Source organism: Rutidosis leptorrhynchoides, chromosome 10 (assembly GCF_046630445.1).
Source record: "Rutidosis leptorrhynchoides isolate AG116_Rl617_1_P2 chromosome 10, CSIRO_AGI_Rlap_v1, whole genome shotgun sequence".
Taxonomy (NCBI): Eukaryota; Viridiplantae; Streptophyta; class Magnoliopsida; order Asterales; family Asteraceae; genus Rutidosis; species Rutidosis leptorrhynchoides.
The window spans coordinates 155300427-155322098 of NC_092342.1; positions in this window are offsets into that span (position 1 = coordinate 155300427).

Below are 21672 nucleotides of genomic sequence, written 5' to 3' on the forward strand. Positions count from 1 at the left end.
GGCGTAGCTTGTGATGTTGTAGGTGCTGCTGGTACTGGTGATGCTGTCGGTACTGCTGGTGCTGCTTGTATAACAAGTCTATTTTGTAACGCACGCACCATTCCTATCAGGGTTTCTATTCTCCCCTCTATCATCTCTATCCATCCACTCATCTTGATTTACGGTTATGATTAGAATAAATAATCTCTAAATATTTAGAGATTACATAATCACCGTAGAATATTTCTTCGATGAAGTTATGAATCAATACTTCATCGTTTGATGTTGTTGGTATTCCTTGATATCTACATGGCGTATGACGTTGATGCTCGTGGGACAGATTGTGATGTTGGGGGATTGCGATGGGGATGTTGTTGGTGGTGGTAATGGTACCATTGGTGTGGATGCAGGTGGTGCAGTTGGTTCTTGTGGGGCTTGTGATGCTTGTAAGTTCTACATCATATTCTCTAAAGCCACCACTCTAGCGCGAAGCTCGTTGACTTCTTCTAGTACACCGGGATGATTGGCGGTTGGAACGAGAGGATGAATAAGATCTAGAAGTTTAGATAATATATAATCGTGGCGAGATACTCTGGAATGGGTGAAAATGGTGTTTCGGAGTGGTTCGTCGGTAAGTGCTTCAGGTTCTTCGCCGAGAGGGAAATTTGGTGAGTGGAAAGGATCACCTTCTTCTCGTCTCCATTGACTGAGTCGGCTATGAACTCATCCCTAATCCATCCAGAATAGATGATGGCTAATCGGTTGATCCATTCCGGTTACACTGCTTTCGGAGCTCAGGTGAATATCCATATTGGAATAGCTGTCGGAATCCGATGAACTTGAACCATTTGAAGGATCCATCTCGTACAGAGTAGGGAAAAGATTTTTGAAATGAAATAAATTATAGGACTAGTTTGGTATTCCTCAATACATAATTTACATATGTATTTATAATACCAGTATCCCATAAGTTACGGAGGATTTTTCGAAAGATGTCAGACGAAGTTTACTGTAATATATATGCAAAGATATGAATTTGTCTATACACTATCTATGCAATGAATGCAGTAAGACTCGTCTAGACTTAAGATGATAAGCAGGTAATTTCTGACAAAAATTGACAAGCAAAACTTTTGACATACAGCTAAGGTCGAAGTCCAGACCCACTAATGCATCCTAATAATTATCCGTTAGACACACTAATGCAAGACCTGGTTCGCTAAGACCACCACTCTGATGCCAACTGTAACGACCCGTCCATATTACTATAAACGCAGTACATTAGTCATTGGTCCCATAGCGAGGTATTTGACCTCTATATGATATGTTTTAGAAAATATTGCATTCGTTTCATAAAAAGCACACCATTATTATACATAATGCATGTTTTAAACAAGTGGGCGATTATTTAAAAAATAATCCCCAAAATACACCGGTTTCCAAATACTACACACCAGTCGAATATAATACATGATAAAGTTTTTATTGAATGCAACACTTCATTTAAAGAAAAACATGAGACTCCACGCATAGCTTGCTCAGATAATGCAACAGCGGAAGACTTTCTTAAGGACCTGAGAATAAACATGCTTAAACAGTCAACACAAAGGTTGGTGAGATATATAGGTTTAAAGTTAGCATCGATATAAATATAGACCACAAGATTTCATAGTTACAAATATTTCAATAAAGATATTCTATAAGTTGTTGAGCTCTTCGGTAACCATACTTAACCATTAATGTGGCATATTCCCTTTATTATGAAATCTCCCTACACTGTACCAAGTGTAGTAAAAACGAAGTACTATGCATCCGTTTACGATACTAGAGCAACTATCCCGGTTTGGGTTGTCAAACCCGATAGATCTATCAATATGATTCGCGCACTTACATGTTCTTACAACATGTAAATATTAGTTACCAAGCTATTAGGGAAGATATGCAAGGTGGTACAACTCAACATAGAATATATTTTAAGTACTTGTGTCCATAGCGTAAGATATAAAATGCATGTATTCTCATCTCAAAATATTTTTAGAGTTTAAAAATGGGACTATATACACACGGTAGCAAAAGTATATTAATAATAAGTTTTCAACTTATTAAAATTATGGTCGTCGTCCTTGGATTCATGAACCTATAATAATAATAATGATTCAGATAATAATACATGTGAACAAAATTAATTTAGCAAGTTCATATCATATCTTCAATCACATCTGATTGTTTAAGTTCATACTTTCAATCACGTGTGATTGTTTAAGTTTATATTTTCAATCATGTGTGACTGTTTAAGTTCATACTTTCAATCACGTGTTTTAGGTTGTCAAGTTAGCAATCCAACGTTGGTAGTCCACAATTAGTAGTCCACAGTTAGTAGTCAACAGTTAGTAGTAAATATATAGATCGATACATCACCTTGAAATAATCAAGACATAGTATACACGTATTGTATAAGACTCAATCATGACCCACAATACCGCTATTGTAGTTACACGTATTGTGTATGTGGTGTCTTTTGATTTATCCGACGTATTGTGTAACCATGACATGTTAGAATACATGTATAATACAAGAAGAGTTAGATAAGATATGGTTACTATAGATTTTATAATAAAAATTTCGTCTATACAACGTTAATTTTAGCAGATTTTGTTTTGCTCACCAAATATTCATTACAACACCGTCTAAAGTGAATAAAATTGCTATGGATTCCTTACGAAGTAAGTTTACAAAACCAATTCAAAAAGTTAAGCCTAAGTAGTAATTTTTAGAGCTTTACCCTCTTTTTGTGACGGTGGACAGGTTTGGAAAAATCCCGACATCCACCCAAAATATGATTTTTGATAAAATACTTTCACTTTGTCTAAAATCATGAAAAAAATACTGGAAGTCTTATTTACATATATTAACATAGTTCCAAAGTCTTAGCCTCAAACTCAAAGTCTAAGATAGGTTTTTAATTCCCAACCCAAAGTCTTAGCCTCAAACTCAAAGTCTAAGATAGGTTTTTATGCAGATTTCTATTGGTATATATCAATAGTAAATACTTCTAGAAGCTGTGTATAATACGGGTAAAAATACCGTATGAATGCGAGTAGAATTCTTGAGGAAATTGAACGGAAATACGAGTATAGCTATCCTTTATATGTATTGGTATCTTATAAAGTGTATTCAATACTTGTAAGGATGTATTTACACTCGTAATACATTATATGTAAATACATTTTAACATAAGTTAATTACTCGTTTAAATAGTAACATATATATTGTTCAAAAACTCTTTAAATTAGTAGTATGAAAATATATATATAATACTTTGTTAATATACTTAATGAGATATTTAATTATCATATTTTCAAGTTAAATATATATAAATCCATATATATACACAATAATTAAACAATTACACAATTAAATCAAGTTATGACGTTCGTGAATCGTCGGAATAAAAGGGTGACCAAAAGACTTATTAAAATTCATTGCTTATCAAGTCAGAATTATATAAAGATTAAGTTTAAATTTGATCAGAAATTTTCGAGTCGTCACATCTTTGCAGACCTCTCCTTCTCACGGTTCACACATCTCCATAACTTTTTGTTATCTTCAACCAACAACTCAATCTTAGTTTCAATAGCTTTCTTCTCTTCGATAGCTTGATTTTCGAGATTCATTATTTTTGTGATCAAGGACAACAGAAGATTTTGCTGTGTCTTGAATTCTGATGGAGTGACCTGAGGTGTTGTAACAGCAGTCTTTGGTGAGGCAACAGCGGCTCTGGTATCCTTCATAAAGCCGGAAGGTTGTCTCTAAGCTTGTTGTCTAGAACCTCCATGAGATGACCTCTGAAGTGAGTCATAATGGTGTTTGGTTCTCCTCTCCCTCTTCTTGGGTTGCTCGAAAGTCATTGCTTCTTTCCCTTTTCTCTTCCTTTGAATCAAACTAACATCCGCCTCAGTCGCTTCATCATCATCACCATCATTAACATCATCATTATCATTATTTCCCCCTTGACCTTCACCAGTTTCTCTTTGATTATCACCTTCACCTTCCTCCTCATCAGTAACTTCATAGTTAGAGTCGGAATCGTCATTTCTACAAGCATTACCAGCTGGACATCTATATTCTTCCTTGATGAGATGGCAAATAAGCTTTCTTTGAAAATCAGATTTCAAATTCTCGTTTCGTGTTTCCTCCATTCTCTGAAAAGTTATCGGATTCATTGGTTTTAGGTGAATAATATCATGTTCAAGCTTTGGTAGATCTGGTGCTGCGTCATTGATAATCAATTGAAGAAAACGGGCGTAGATAAGATACTTTTGTTTGGAACTGAAGTGATTAGCTTTAAAGTAGTAGAAGACAAATCCTGAAAAATCATAAGGTGCTAATGTGTGAGAGGCGTACTAGGAAATTGTGACGACCCGGGAATTTCCGACCAAATTTAAACTTTATTTTTATATGATTTCGACACGATAAACAAGATCTGTAATGTTGAATCTTAAAATCTTGAAAACAGCTACATGAATGCATTGGCCTTTGACTACTACCGACGATTCACGAATAATTGTTTGTAAATAAATATGTATATATATATGTAAATATAAGAATGTATAATAATTAGAAGTAATGAAACATAATTTAAATTAAATATGTATAATAAAATACAATTTAATCAAGTGAATTGAATAGGTAAAGTAGTATATAAATTAATGAAGTTGCTATTAAAATAAATATCTACATATATATGAATCTATACATAATTAATGTTGTATGTATATTGTAACATATATAAAATGTATAAATATTAAATATTCCATATATGTTATTATATCATATTAATAATAAAGACTAAGTACAAGTTAAAAATATGAAAGTTATGTTACTAACCTTACTTTCAATATAAATGTTAATAAGTGTACAATTAATATTATTATATGTATAAAATATATAGAATTTGTTATGTATAAGTTATCATGATTAAAGATTATTATTGTTAGTATTATGATTATTATTGTTATTATTTGTATTAAAATTATTATTATTATACCTATAAAGTATTATAGGAATTATTATCATTAGTAACATTATTATTACTATCATATTATTATAAATTGGTATTGTTATTATATATAATATTAAGAGCATTATTATTATTGTTATAATTATTAATAACATTAATTATAATCTATAAAATTAAATATATAAATATAAGAGTTATACATATATAGAAATATATAAAAGTAAATAGATGTATATATATAGATATATATAAATATATACTAGGAAATCTGTATTATTATTCAATATTATTATTATTATTATTATGGTAATTAATATTAATTATTAATATTATTTATGTAAAATTCGTATCTATCTTCAGATTTGGAACCAAATCTGTTTTAAGTATCAATCAGACTCTATTTGATTTTTGTCTACATCATTAAATCCAGAAGATAGCTGTATGAAGTGTACGAATTAGTTGAAATTGGAGACCTCTTTATTTATTTTTTTCTTTCTGATTAACTTTTCTGTATCAATTAGGTTACCAGTCCAAATCAATTGGCATAACAGACAAACTGATTATATCATCTTTATTAGGATCCAATTATTCGAAATCTATATTATATAAAGTATTACACTTCTGCAAATTCAAGAGAAAAAAAAATCATTCAACACTTTAGTTCCAATATCAATCACAATCACTTTTAATTCTTTAATTTATTGATTTTAACAGAAAATAAAAACTGAACCCAGTTCATCCTCGGTTGCGTTTGATTTTTCTGAAAAACTTCAATTCATGACCCATTAAAACCACCACTTTCTTCAACCTCCTAACCCCATCAATCACCACCATAAGGTATATAACCATCAATTTTTCTCTTGTTTTTGTTTGCTATGAACCACCAAACCAAAACCCACCTTTCTTATTTAAACTATCACCACCACTTTGAATCGTCACCCCCATCACAACCACTTCCACCACTACTATGATTTTCTGTTTACAACAACATTCACCATTCCTGCTCTTGAACTATTTAATGCTTGGGTAAGAATAAGATGTGTTCAGAGTATTGTGTTGTCCACTTAGTTATATAATAGTACTACTTATTTAATGCATTATTTAATGAATCCATGGAGCAAATTATAACACCTAGCCGACAACTTGATCAATTAAAAAAGAAGGGGCAGTTGGAATCTTGTTGATCGACAAATGGAGTGGGTGTGGGACTATGGCCGAAACTTTCATATGATGGGCCACACATTTTTTTAGGCCGAAGCACTTGATAAACCTTTTGATAAATTTCGCATGCTTTCCTTTTTCCATTATAGCATATAGTGACAATGGGGTATTAAAATAAAAAGAGTTTGCCACTTGCGTTATATAATAAGAAAAAGAACGGACGTTTGTTTAAAATGATAACACGGTTTGAATTATTTTAGGTGGAGCCTTATATTTAAATAAATTGTTGAGCTTTAAGTCCTTGATGTTGTACTGTAACATGGGCTGTTAGCTTTCGGTTCATACTTGGGTTTATGAAATAGATTAGACCACGAAACTGCAAGTTGAACATTTAATTTGTTGTGTTTGTGAATTAAGTTACGGTGATTAGTTATGATGTAAGATGATGATGACTTAAAGAAATGAAATTATGATGATAAAGATTGCGGATAAAATAGAAGTGACAATTTTATATATAATGATGCTTAGAGTGATGATACATAAAATTATATAGAATAAGTTTGATAAGGACGATTTGGTTCTGTGAAAATGAAAAGTAATAGGTTAATGATGTGATTATTATGATAATGATCATTAGATTAGTGAGATGACGATGATGATTAAGGTGGTGTAAAATGATAAAGATGGAGATTGATGATGTTCAATAAGAACCACTATAGTTGCATATTTTTTATTTCCTTCTTTTGAGAAGTCAGAAAAAGTCACATGCACACTTTTGGATTATCAAAAATTTCGGATCCTATGAATTAGAGTAGTGGGAGTGATTGAATGGGATTACTGAAAGTTGCCTTTTTTTTTCTTGTCACATTTTTTTTTTTATAAACCGAATCCAGCAAATCATAAAGCATTTCAAAATTTGGGTTGCATATGTTCAAATTGGGCTGAGTTCCACTTTCTGTTGGGCCGAGGTCCATTGAAAACTTTCGTTGGGCTGAATTGAGAAATAGAGAGTTAACTAAATTTCGGGTTAAATATTTTTGGACATGGTATTAATCCAGAAAAACTAAACTGGTCAAATGGTTTGGAGGAAAATGGATGAGCGAGAGGTCGCGGGTTCGAGCCTTGGCAGAGGCGGTTTTTCTACTTTTTTTTAGGAAGCTTATACTAAGGTAGTATTTTCTTATTATTATTATTATTATTATTATTATTATTATTATTATTATTATTATTATTATTATTATTATTATTATTATTATTATTATTATTATTATTATTATTATTATTATTATTATTATTATTATTATTATTATTATTATTATTATTTTTATTGTTGTTGTTGTTGTTGTTGTTGTTGATTGTTGATATTATTATTTTTATCATTCTTATTATTATTATTATCATTATTATTATTATTATTATTATTATTATTATTATTATTATTATTATTATTATTATTATTATTATTATTATTATTATTATTATTATTATTATTAAAAATTAGAATTATCAATCTTTTTATAAGTATTATTTTTATTATCATTATTATAATAACTATATTTTTATTATTATTACTATCAATTATCAAAATGCTATTTTAACAAACAAATGATATATATAAAAATATATTTAATACATATAACATAACAAAAATTAATATCTTTTTATATGAACCGTATATATATTATTAATATAAAAAAGATATAATTAGTAATTTAGATGTATAAACTTATTCGATTTCAATTATGTAATAATATATACACAAATGACATTGGTTCGTGAATCAGAGGTCAATCCTACACTTATTCAATGTCGTCATATGTATTTTTACTACAAAATACATTAGGTGAGTTTCATTTGCCCTTTTACTCTTTACAATTTTGGGCTGAGAATACATGCAAATGCTTTATTAACTGTTTTACAATATTTATATGCGTGAGTTTCATTAATCCCTTTTTAAATGCTTTTGCAATATATATTTTTGGGATTGAGAATACATGCGCTGTTTTTATAACTGTTTTACGAAATAGACACAAGTAATTGAAACTACATTATATGGTTGAATGATCGAAATCGAATATGCCCTTTTTATTAAGTCTGGTAATCTAAGAATTAGGGAACAGACACCCTAATTGACGCGAACTCTAAAGATAGATCTATCGAGCCCAACAAGCCCCATCCAAAGTACCGGATGCTTTAGTACTTCGAAATTTATATCATGTCCGAAGGAGGATCTCGGAATGATGGGGATATTCTTATATGCATATTGTGAATGTCGGTTACCAGGTGTTCAATTCATATGAATGATATTTTTGTCTCTATGCATGGGACGTATGTTTATGAGAAATGGAAATATGAAATCTTGTGGTCTATTAAAATTATGAAATGATTATTTATGCTAAACTAATGAACTTACCAACCTTTTGGTTGACACTTGAAAGCATGTTTATTCTCAGGTACGAAAGAAATCTTCCGCTGTGCATTTGCTCATTTTCGAAATATTACTTGGAGTCATTCATGGCATATTTCAAAAGACGTTGCATTCGAGTCGTCGAGTTCATCAAGATTATTATTAAGTCAATTATAGTTGAATATATTATGAAATAGTATGCATGTCGTCAACTTTCGTTGTAAAGAAAGATTGTCTTTTAAAATCGAATGCAATGTTTGTAAAATGTATCATATAGAGGTCAAGTACCTCGCGATGTAACCAACTGTTGTGAATTGTTTATAATCAATATGGACTTCGTCCGGATGGATTAGGACGGGTATCTACAGTTGGTATCAGAGCGGTGGTCTTAGTGAACCAGGTCTTGCATTAGTGTGTCTAACTGATAGTCGTTAGGATGCATTAGTAAGTCTGGACTTCGACCGTGTCTGCATGTCAAAAGTTTTGCTTATCATTTCGTGTCGAAAATTACCTGCTTATCATTCTCAGGGAATCACTTGCTTATCATCTTAAGTCTAGACACGTCTTACTGCATTCATTGCATAGACAGTGTATAGATAAATTCATATATTAGCGTATCTGTTATTGTTACCTTTACCTGACAGCTTCCGTAGATTCATCCGTAACTTATGGGATTTTAGTATTATATATGCATATGTAAATTATGTATTGCAGGGTACTAATCTACATCCTATAATCTATTTCTTATCGGAAAGTCCTTCATCTGATCGTACGAGATGAATCCCTCAACCAGTTCGAATTCCTCGGATTCCGACAACTATTCCGATATGGAGTTTCACCTATCAGCGTCACCAGAATGAATCAACCAATCAGTCATCCCCAATTCATCTGATGGGTTCGTAGTCGATTTAATCAATGGAGACACGAAGAAGGCGATCCTTTTCACCAACCGAATTCACCTCTTGATGAAGAACCTTTAGCACTTCCCGGCGAACCTGTTCGTAACACCATTTTCACCCTCATTTCCCGAATATCTCGTCACGACTATATCATAACTCAGATTTTAAACCTTATTCATTCGCCCATTCTTACCGACAATCATCCCGGAGTAAGAAGTCAACGAACTATGCGCCCGAGTTTTAGCCTTGAAAAATATGGTGCAGAACGTACCAGCTTCAGCAACATCAACGGCACCAACAGTACCATCAACATCAATACCAGTACCACCAACTACCCAAGTTCAACATCTCACACCTCAACATGTCATTATGTACCTTGAGCATAATCATCAATCTGCAAATCATTCTACATCATTTATCTTCGTTCGACATGGAGATTATGTAATCTCCAATGTTTTAGAGATTATATATTCTCGTTCTAACAGTAAATCAAATGAGCTTAATATCATAATGACTCATTAAATCCATGATTACATCTGAAGAAAATAAATCTGTATATATGTTTTCATAAAGATTGTAATTTAGAATTCTTTTGTACAAACTGTTAATGGTGAAAAATATTTTAACGGGTAGGTAATACCCGAGGAATATTCAGATTTCACATTAATAAGTTACACTGTACATTCTTCGAAGCTGATTCAACAGTCGTTTACTATCCTACTTTCATCCACAGATATACGAATCCATTCACCACAGAATAACCATTTTCATTCAATTTCATATTTGGATTTTGACCTATCAGAATCCAACAAGTGGCATAATGAAGAAAACATTTGACAAAATAAAATTTGTTAGAAACCGACAAATTAACTATGAGGAATTTTGTTAAGAATCCACGCTAACTGTTCCTAGCTAATTGTTCCTGGCTAACTGATTACATTTTATTTATCGTAATTTAATTATCGCAATTTTATTTATCATTATTTAATTTTTTTTATTTACTTTACGCACTTTATTTATCGTTATTTAATTTCTGTTATTTATTGTACGCACTTTAAATATCGGGACACGTATACAAGGTTTTGACATATCATATCGACGCATTTATATATATTATTTGGAATAACCATAGACACTCTATATGTAGTAATGAACGAGTTCTCTATACAGGGTTGAGGTTAATTCTACAATAACATATATAATTTGAGTTGTGATCGAGTCTAAGACATGTACATGGGTCACGATACGTACTAATTAATTCGAATATTATATATTAAACTATATATGAATTATTGGACTGTCAGCTGTGGACTATCGACTGTGGACTAATAACATTGGACAATTAAAAATGAATTAAAATATTGATTATAATATATGAAATTAAACAATTCTTTAAGTTTTCCACTTGATTTCATCTTAAACCTCGTTTGTACCTTGACGATTACAATCTGCGTTCAAACCTTTCATGATTCTTGAAAACACCTCGATTGAGAGAATGAACCAACCGCATTTCATCTACAGAAGGAAAGATTTATGCATATAGTTATACACCTGAAAAACTCTCGGAAACTGAGTAACCGTTCAACACGTAGCTGTGCTAATTCCTTTGACGTTGTTATTACCGAAAATAACTTTGCAACTCCTATTCATGATAGCTAGTTTTGTCACAGCTCAAGCAAATCAACTTCGACTTTTTGTTCGAAACAACCTTATTATAACTTTGATATATATGCATGCTCTTTATTGTTACCGGGGAATCTTTTATATACCACCATATTACCATCAGCGTTTAATCATCTAAAAACACAATTCTCTTGAAACCACCTCAGATTGATAACCGATGATTCAGATATGGTATCATTAAATGCAGAGGAAACAGAAAAATTGTAGATGGTCTAAACGGTCAAAAGTTTGATGATAAAGAATGGAGTGTTAGGAACGCTCGATAGAAAATTTGGTACTGAAAAACGAACTAAGCTAACCATGAAGGAGGCCAAGGACAAATACAAGGACCATACCCTATATTCAAAGAATCCAGGTAATTCTGGATCCGATGAAATCTTTAGAGAATATCTTGCTCTGAAGTCATGTTAAAATCTTGCAAAAAAATTTGTCTTCATCAAGCTTCGAACTTAGAAATTTCAAAATATCATCATAAATATCTTCGATATTTCTGAGGATATTTTCATAAATATTCTTGTCCGAAATTATCTACCTCTTCGTGTTTTCTGTATTTCATTATATTGGAAACTTCTGTAAAAATCTAAGTATAAATTATGAATGAATTGTGGAGAAGTGTTGGGAATTGAAGCATGGGTTAGTATAATATAATGACGCCCGGCCAACGTGATTATATTACAGTAAGTCATGCTGAGTTTCTAATGGGACATGATGATTCACAGATCATAACGTCATCATGTGCCATGTTACATGACTCTTCCATTCTGCTTAACTTCTGAACATATCAAGAAAGTATATTCTTGATAGTTCTATTCTCAATGATTCTAATAATTTGACAAATCAAATCGTACGATTTCGTTCTTTCTTGGTTAGAACATTAAAAGTTCATTCGAAATTCCATACTTACGAATTCTGGACCATTACTCGCTTTACTAGAGGATAATAAAAAGGCAAAGAGCTCCAAAATATAAGAGAAAATATAAAGCCCAACAACAACACCAAAATTACAAACCGTGGATATCAGTGTGTATAGCAATATAAAAACACAGGAGGATTATAAATGCAATAATCCCTAAAGCATAGTAGAAATAAGAAGATTCCTCCGGTGAAAGTTGGAAAAGGAAAATGATTTTTGTAAAAGTAAGGATAAGGACAAGGATCAGAACTGGATTAAGCAATTTCACAATCTTTTGGATTCATGAACTAAGAAAAAAGAATAGGAATGGTGAAAATAATGGAACAGAAAAAGTTTAATTTATAATGGAAATAACAGACAGAGTAATCGAGGGAGATCACCGTATTTAGTTATAGTGATCTTAATTTCTATATTCGCCGAAGAATCAAATCTTTTAGATTTCGAAGATTTTCTTTTAAATCCCTTGAATTCCGGAATTTAACCAAGATAACGTCAAAAGTTAAGATGCACCTTACTTCCTAAATTCAAACGTGACTACGTCAAAAGTAAAGACAAATATCTATTACCTTATCTCAATCTTTTGTGATAACTTCATTCATACGATTCGATTAATCGAATCATTTTATCTACATAACTCAATGAAGATAAAACTCTAATTATCAACTGATATTCATCATGAAAACATATTTATTGTTAGCCATGACGACCTCACTCAAATTTCGGGACGAAATTTCTTTAACGGGTAGGTACTGTGACGACCCGGGAATTTCCGACCAAATTTAAACTTTATTTTTATATGATTTCGACACAATAAGCAAGATCTCTAATGTTGAATCTTAAAATCTTGAAAACAGCTACATGAATGCATTGGCCTTTGACTACTACCGACGATTCACGAACAATTGTTTGTAAATAAATATGTATATATATATATATGTAAATATAAGAATGTATAATAATTAGAAGTAATGAAACATAATTTAAATTAAATATGTATAATAAAATACAATTTAATCAAGTGAATTGAATAGGTAAAGTAGTATATAAATTAATGAAGTTGCTATTAAAATAAATATCTACATATATATGAATCTATACATAATTAATGTTGTATGTATATTATAACATATATAAAATGTATAAATATTAAATATTCCATATATGTTATTATATCATATTAATAATAAAGACTAAGTACAAGTTAAAAATATGAAAGTTATGTTACTAACCTTACTTTCAATATAAATGTTAATAAGTGTACAATTAATATTATTATATATATAAAATATATAGAATTTGTCATGTATAAGTTATCATGATTAAAGATTATTATTGTTAGTATTATGATTATTATTGTTATTATTTGTATTAAAATTATTATTATTATACCTATAAAGTATTATAGGAATTATTATCATTAGTAACATTATTATTACTATCATATTATTATAAATTGGTATTGTTATTATATATAATATTAAGAGCATTATTATTATTGTTATAATTATAATTATTAATAACATTAATTATAATCTATAAAATTAAATATATAAATATAAGAGTTATACATATATAGAAATATATAAAAGTAAATAGATGTATATATATAGATATATATAAATATATACTAGGAAATCTGTATTATTATTCAATATTATTATTATTTTTATTATTATTATTATTATGGTAATTAATATTAATTATTAATATTATTTATGTAAAAGTCGTATCTATCTTCAGATTTGGAACCAAATCTGTTTTAAGTATCAATCAGACTCTATTTGATTTTTGTCTACATCATTAAATCCAGAAGATAGCTGTATGAAGCGTACGAATTAGTTGAAATTGGAGACCTCTTTATTTATTTTTTTCTTTCTGATTAACTTTTCTGTATCAATTAGGTTACCAGTCCAAATCAATTGGCATAGCAGACAAACTGATTATATCATCTTTATTAGGATCCAATTATTCGAAATCTATATTATATAAAGTATTACACTTCTATAAATTCAAGAGAAAAAAAATCATTCAGCACTTTAGTTCCAATATCAATCACAATCACTTTCAATTCTTTAATTTATTGATTTTAACAGAAAATAAAAACTGAACCCAGTTCATCCTCGGTTGCGTTTGATTTTTCTGAAAAACTGCAATTCGTGACCCATTAAAACCACCACTTTCTTCAACCTCCTAACGCCATCAATCACCACCATAAGGTACATAACCATCAATTTTTCTCTTGTTTTTGTTTGCTATGAACCACCAAACCAAAACCCACCTTTCTTATTTAAACTATCACCACCACTTTGAATCGTCACCCCCATCACAACCACTTCCACCACTACTATGATTTTCTGTTTACAACAACATTCACCATTCCTGCTCTTGAACTATTTAATGCTTGGGTAAGAATAAGATGTGTTCAGAGTATTGTGTTGTCCACTTAGTTATATAATAGTACTACTTATTTAATGCATTATTTAATGAATCCATGTAGCAAATTATAACACCTAGCCGACAACTTGATCAATTAAAAAAGAAGGGGCAGTTGGAATCTTGTTGATCGACAAATGGAGTGGGTGTGGGACTATGGCCGAAACTTTCATATGATGGGCCACACATTTTTTTTTTAGGCCGAAGCACTTGATAAACCTTTTGATAAATTTCGCATGCTTTCCTTTTTCCATTATAGCATATAGCGACAATGGGGTATTAAAATAAAAATTGTTTGCCACTTGCGTTATATAATAAGAAAAAGAACGGACGTTTGTTTAAAATGATACCACGGTTTGAATTATTTTAGGTGGAGCCTTATATTTAAATAAATTGTTGAGCTTTAAGTCCTTGCTGTTGTGCTGTAACATGGGCTGTTAGCTTTCGGTTCATACTTGGGTTTATGAAATAGATTAGACCACGAAACTGCAAGTTGAACATTTAATTTGTTGTGTTCGTGAATTAAGTTACGGTGATTAGTTATGATGTAAGATGATGATGACTTAAAGAAATGAAATTATGATGATAAAGATTGTGGATAAAATAGAAGTGACAATTTTATATATAATGATGCTTAGAGTGATGATACATAAAATTATATAGAATAAGTTTGATAAGGATGATTTGGTTCTGTGAAAATGAAAAGTAATAGGTTAATGATGTGATTATTATGATAATGATCATTAGATTAGTGAGATGACGATGATGATTAAGGTGGTGTAAAATGATAAAGATGGAGATTGATGATGTTCAATAAGAACCACTATAGTTGCCTATTTTTTATTTCCTTCTTTTGAGAAGTCAGACAAAGTCACATGCACACTTTTGGATTATCAAAAAATTCGGATCCTATGAATTAGAGTAGTGGGAGTGATTGAATGGGATTACTGAAAGTTGCTTTTTTTTTTCGTGTCACATTTTTTTTATAAACCGAATCCAGCAAATCATAAAGCATTTCAAAATTTGGGCTGCATATGTTCAAATTGGGCTGAGTTCCACTTTCTGTTGGGCCGAGGTCCATTGAAAACTTTCGTTGGGCTGAATTGAGAAATAGAGAGTTAACTAAATTTCGGGTTAAATATTTTTGGACATGGTATTAATCCAGAAAAACTAAACTGGTCAAATGGTTTGGAGGAAAATGGATGAGCGAGAGCGGGTTCGAGCCTTGGCAGAGGCGGTTTTTCTACTTTTTTTAGGAAGCTTATACTAAGGTAGTATTTTCTTATTATTATTATTATTATTATTATTATTATTATTATTATTATTATTATTATTATTATTATTATTATTATTATTATTATTATTATTATTATTATTATTATTATTATTATTATTATTATTATTATTATTATTATTATTGTTGTTGTTGATTGTTGATATTATTATTTTTATCATTCTTATTATTATTATTATTATTATTATTATTATTATTATTATTATTATTATTAAAAATTAGAATTATCAATCTTTTTATAAGTATTATTTTTATTATCATTATTATAATAACTATATTTTTATTATTATTACTATCAATTATCAAAATACTATTTTAACAAACAAATGATATATATAAAAATATATTTAATACATATAACATAACAAAAATTAATATCTTTTTATATGAACCGTATATATATTATTAATATAAAAAAAGATATAATTAGTAATTTAGATGTATAAACTTATTCGATTTCAATTATGTAATAATTTATACACAAATGACATAGGTTCGTGAATCCGAGGTCAACCCTACACTTATTCAATGTCGTCATATGTATTTTTACTACAAAATACATTAGGTGAGTTTCATTTGCCCTTTTACTCTTTACAATTTTGGGCTGAGAATATATGCGAATGCTTTATTAACTATTTTACAATATTTATATGCGTGAGTTTCATTAATCCCTTTTTAAATGCTTTTGCAATATATATTTTTGGGACTGAGAATACATGCGCTGTTTTTATAACTGTTTTATGAAATAGACACAAGTAATTGAAACTACATTATATGGTTGAATGATCGAAATCGAATATGCCCTTTTTATTAAGTCTGGTAATCTAAGAATTAGGGAACAGACACCCTAATTGACGCGAACTCTAAAGATAGATCTATCGGGCCCAACAAGCACCATCCAAAGTACCGGATGCTTTAGTACTTCGAAATTTATATCATGTCCGAAGGAGGATCCCGGAATGATGGGGATATTCTTATATGCATATTATGAATGTCGGTTACCAGGTGTTCAATCCATATGAATGATATTTTTGTCTCTATGCATGGGACGTATGTTTATGAGAAATGGAAATATGAAATCTTGTGGTCTATTAAAATTATGAAATGATTATTTATGCTAAACTAATGAACTCACCAACCTTTTGGTTGACACTTGAAAGCATGTTTATTCTCAGGTACGAAAGAAATCTTCCGCTGTGCATTTGCTCATTTTCGAAATATTACTTGGAGTCATTCATGGCATATTTCAAAAGACGTTGCATTCGAATCGTGGAGTTCATCAAGATTATTATTAAGTCAATTATAGTTGGATATATTATGAAATGGTATGCATGTCGTCAACTTTCGTTGTAAAGAAAGATTGTCTTTTAAAATCGAATGCAATGTTTGTAAAATGTATCATATAGAGGTCAAGTACCTCGCGATGTAACCAACTGTTGGGAATCGTTTATAATCGATATGGACTTCGTCCGGATGGATTAGGACGGGTCTTTACAGAAATAGTAGTATTTTTGCAAGGAAATACTATTAAATACGATACAATTTTACACAAGTGATTTATTTATTTATAGAATGGATATACCTAAACCTTGCTACAACACTTATAGGCAGTGTACCTAATCGTACAGTAGTGTAGTTTTTAGTAAGTCCGTTTCGTTCCACAGGGAGACTTAGCCAAGTTTAACGCTATATTTTTAACTTATGATTGTAAAAATACAAAAATATATATAAGTAGTATTATTATTAACTTATGACCGGTTTGTCGATTTTAAAACTTTAGTCGCAGTTAAAACCTAATGTAAAATATTAAAAATAAATATAACTTAATTTAAAGCGTAAAGTAAATAACGATAATTAAAGTACGATAAATAAAATAACGGTAAATAAAATTGCGATAATTAAAAAGTACGATAAAAATGACAATTAAATAAAATGACAATAAATAAAAGTGCGATATTTAAAAGTGCAATTAAATATGAAATAAAAGAATTATGCTTATTTAAACATCCGTAGTCATGATGTTTGACGTGTTGATTTTAGTTTTATTACCATGGGTTAATTGTCCTTTATCCTGTATTATTCGATATGTCCATACGGATTTGTCTATAATAGTCCATCAGTCATAATCATAAAGTGCGAAAGTCTTTGTCAAATTATTCTTATTCCCGAAGTCAAATATTCCAACTAATTGGGGATTCGAATTGTAACAAGGTCTTAATACTTTGTTTAATGAATACACCAGGTTATCGACTGCGTGTAGTCCAAGGTTTTACTACTTTGTTAACAATTACACCAATTACCCTTGAATGTAATCCACCCCTGTTTCAACAAGTCTATTAACTATTAATCCAATCCCGTGTCCGGTAAAATGAAAAATTATTGTATTTATAGATATCCCGCCCACTGTACCCAGTCAAGCGTATGTGGTTATATATAAATACATCAAATTATAAGTCTATATATTAAATCAACGAGGTATCATTTAGTTAATATAAAACCCATTAATAGCCCATAGTCTAATTTCCACAAGTGTCGTTCTTTTATCCAAACCCCAATTATGGTCCAAAGCCCAATTACCCAATTTTAATATTTAGCCCAACATCACGATTACTTCGGCATTAAATAAGCGTAGTGTTACGCGGACAGAATTTCGACTTACACCCTTACCACATTCGCTAACATACCCTTATTATTAGAATTTAAAATTAAAATTAAAATTAAAATTATAATACATATATATATACATATATATATATATATATATATATATATATATATATATATATATATGTATATATATATTATACGAGTGAATGAAGAAGAAAAAGATGTGTTATGATCAACCAAAACCGCGAAATTTATAGGCATGTGGCCACAAAAAGGGGCCCATGCGATCGCATGGAGAATAAGCCTACAGGCCATGCGATCGCATGGGGGTAGGTACCAGCTCACATATTTTTGTTTTCAAGCTTGTCGACATTTTAATAAATAAATATAATATATAAATAATTTTAAGAATTATTTAAATATTATATTATATTTATGTGCATAGTTGACTTGTAATTTTTAGTCCGTTGCGTCAAGCGTTGAGAGTTGACTTTGGTCCCGGTTCCGGATTTTTGAACGTCCTTGCGTACAATTTAATATATTGTATTTTGCGTTTCGCGTCTTGTACTCTTGTAATTTTGAGACGTTTCTCACCAATAATTTGAACCTCTTTGATTGTACTTTGTACTTTTGAGCTTTTTGGTCGTTTGCGTCTTCAATTCGTCGAATCTGTCTTTTGTCTTCACCTTTTATTATTTAAACGAATATCACTTGTAAATAGAACAATTGTAACTAAAAGCTTGTCTTTCTTGAGGGATAATGCTATGAAATATATGTTCGTTTTTAGCATTATCAAATATTCCCACACTTGAGCGTTGCTTGTCCTCAAGCAATATAGTCTTGAAATAAAAATACTAGAATCACTTCTTTATTCTTCACACTTTGTACATCAGTGATTTTTATACGGCGGTATGAACAATGGTAGTAACGATGTGGTTTACAGTCCCACATGACTATAAAAATTTAGATCCTTAAGGATCTTTATGAAAACATTTGATCTTTTGAAAATACGATCTAGCTTTTACCCTAGATAAGTTTTCCGGAATAACCCTTCACCGGTGTTTGCAAATTGTTTTTGTGGGTTTGGTGGGTTTCAGATTTGAAAATTTTAGCTCAAAACTTGCGGTTTTGTGTCACCCACTTGCTAACCTTGTATTGGGAGAGCAACACGTCCAGTAAACTTGCTCCGTATATTACCTTTCGGTAAACTACCGTCCGGTTGTAAAGGAAAGCATTGAACAAGCAACTGTTAAGGCAATGTCCCCTGACATGCTTTTAATTATGGTCTATAACGTGTCGGATGCAATTACTATCCTTTGTAGGAGCAATAGTAAAGCTCACCCTATAGTTTTTCGGTCTGGCACAAGGTCCTGTCTTCGACCATGCTATGCAACCACCGTTCTTACGGTTGATACCCGATTTAGTTCAGGTGACCTAATGAATTCCAGGTGAATTCCTAGGATTTTACGTTCAATGGTAATGAACGCATTAAAAATGGGTTTTTTCAGAAAACAAATCGGTTTGTAATTTTGATCAAAATATTTTCTCGTTCAAGCTCGAGTTTAGATATCATCGAATTCCATGAGTTTGTAATTCTCAATCTTTAAAGTCAATCTCAAGGATTGAGTAATATCAGGCTTAAAAGCTGATTTTTAATCTTTAAGGAGATTATCCTTTCTGGGGGTCTGATTCATTAGTCTTATCAAGCTAATTTGCACGGCGTCCTCCCCATTTTACGAGACAGATCCTCTTATGGTTAGGATAAGTCTGACCACTTGGCGACCCTATTTGATGATGAGGTCCGTGGATTTCCTGCTGATTTTAGAGATGACTTTTCTAGATTTTTCGTCAACCTACAGCTGGTCTGGACGACAACTTCCTGACCTAAATCAAGAAGCGCGTATCTTTTTCGGAAGACTTTACTTCCTTTTAATGATGGAATTGATTCATCGTGTAGATCCATCTTTCTTTCAAATATCTTACAATTTATCTGGTAAAATGGTTAATTTTGTCCAAAACAAAAGTTTCTTCAATTATTTGTACAAAAATATGTGATATATGTTTTTAAATAACTTGGTAAATTTTTCCCACACTTGGCTTTTATTTTCCTTTTTATTGTCCTCTATTCCATTTTAAATGAATTCTAACATTTTGGTTTGTTTCTCAATTTATGTCATTTCCGAGGTAACAATAATTTCGGTGTTAACACCTAGTTTTATCGTTCATAAATATGTATAAACATGATTTTGAGTTCATTTAATTGAAAATTTTGAAAATTTTTACTAGAATTGGGTAGTCAGTATATAAGACTAGGGCTGTTCTTTATTATTAGAGAGCACAAGATTCTAATACAACTACTACATTACTTGTATTTTTAATGGTAACCAAGTGTTTAAGATAATAATTTTTTTTAAATCCGAAAGAATTTAACCCACTTCCCACACTTAAGATCTTGCAATGTCCTCATTTGCAAGAAATCAGTAACAATTTAAATTATTGAGTGTGATTAGCGCAGAAAATTGATTAAATTTTACCAAAGTTTCCAAACATATTGGCGTTTGTTTTAAAAGCAAAGATTTTTGGTTTTTTTTAATGTTTTTGGTATACTTTAATTTAATAAAAATAATGATAATAAAAGTTCTCGTCCCTCCCTTGGGTAGAGCAATTTCGGTTCAATGACCTAGTTTTCAACTCACGACGAATTTTAAAAATCATATTTTTATCTTAGTGAAATAAAGTAAATTTTTGTTTTTAAATTCACACCAAACTTTAAATTTAAAATGCATAAAATTGAAAATTCATATTATTAAAATTAAAAATTCACACCAAATTTTTATTATATTCTTGTTTTTATACATACAAACTTATATTAAAAATATTAATTTTTCAAATATTTACAAACTTAAATATATTGATTTTAAAAAGTTTACAATAATAATTTAATATTAATTTTAAAAAACAAAGTAAAAATAAAATTAAAAATCTTTTTGGACCTTTATCCCACTTTAATCAATCAAATATTATTAAAAATATATGCCCTCTTTTCGGTAAAGTAATTTCGGCTATATTACCTAGTTTAACTCATGACGAATTTTTGAAATATTTTGGGTTGATTGATTAATGATATTTATACCTTAAGAATAAACGGTAAATTTCGCAGTGATGTAATAAATTTTTGTATGACATCAATAATTTCGGTCGCAAAACCTAATTTTATTGAGTATCAATTTAATACTTTATAGCGAACAATTTAGCATTTATTATCAAAAGGTTAAA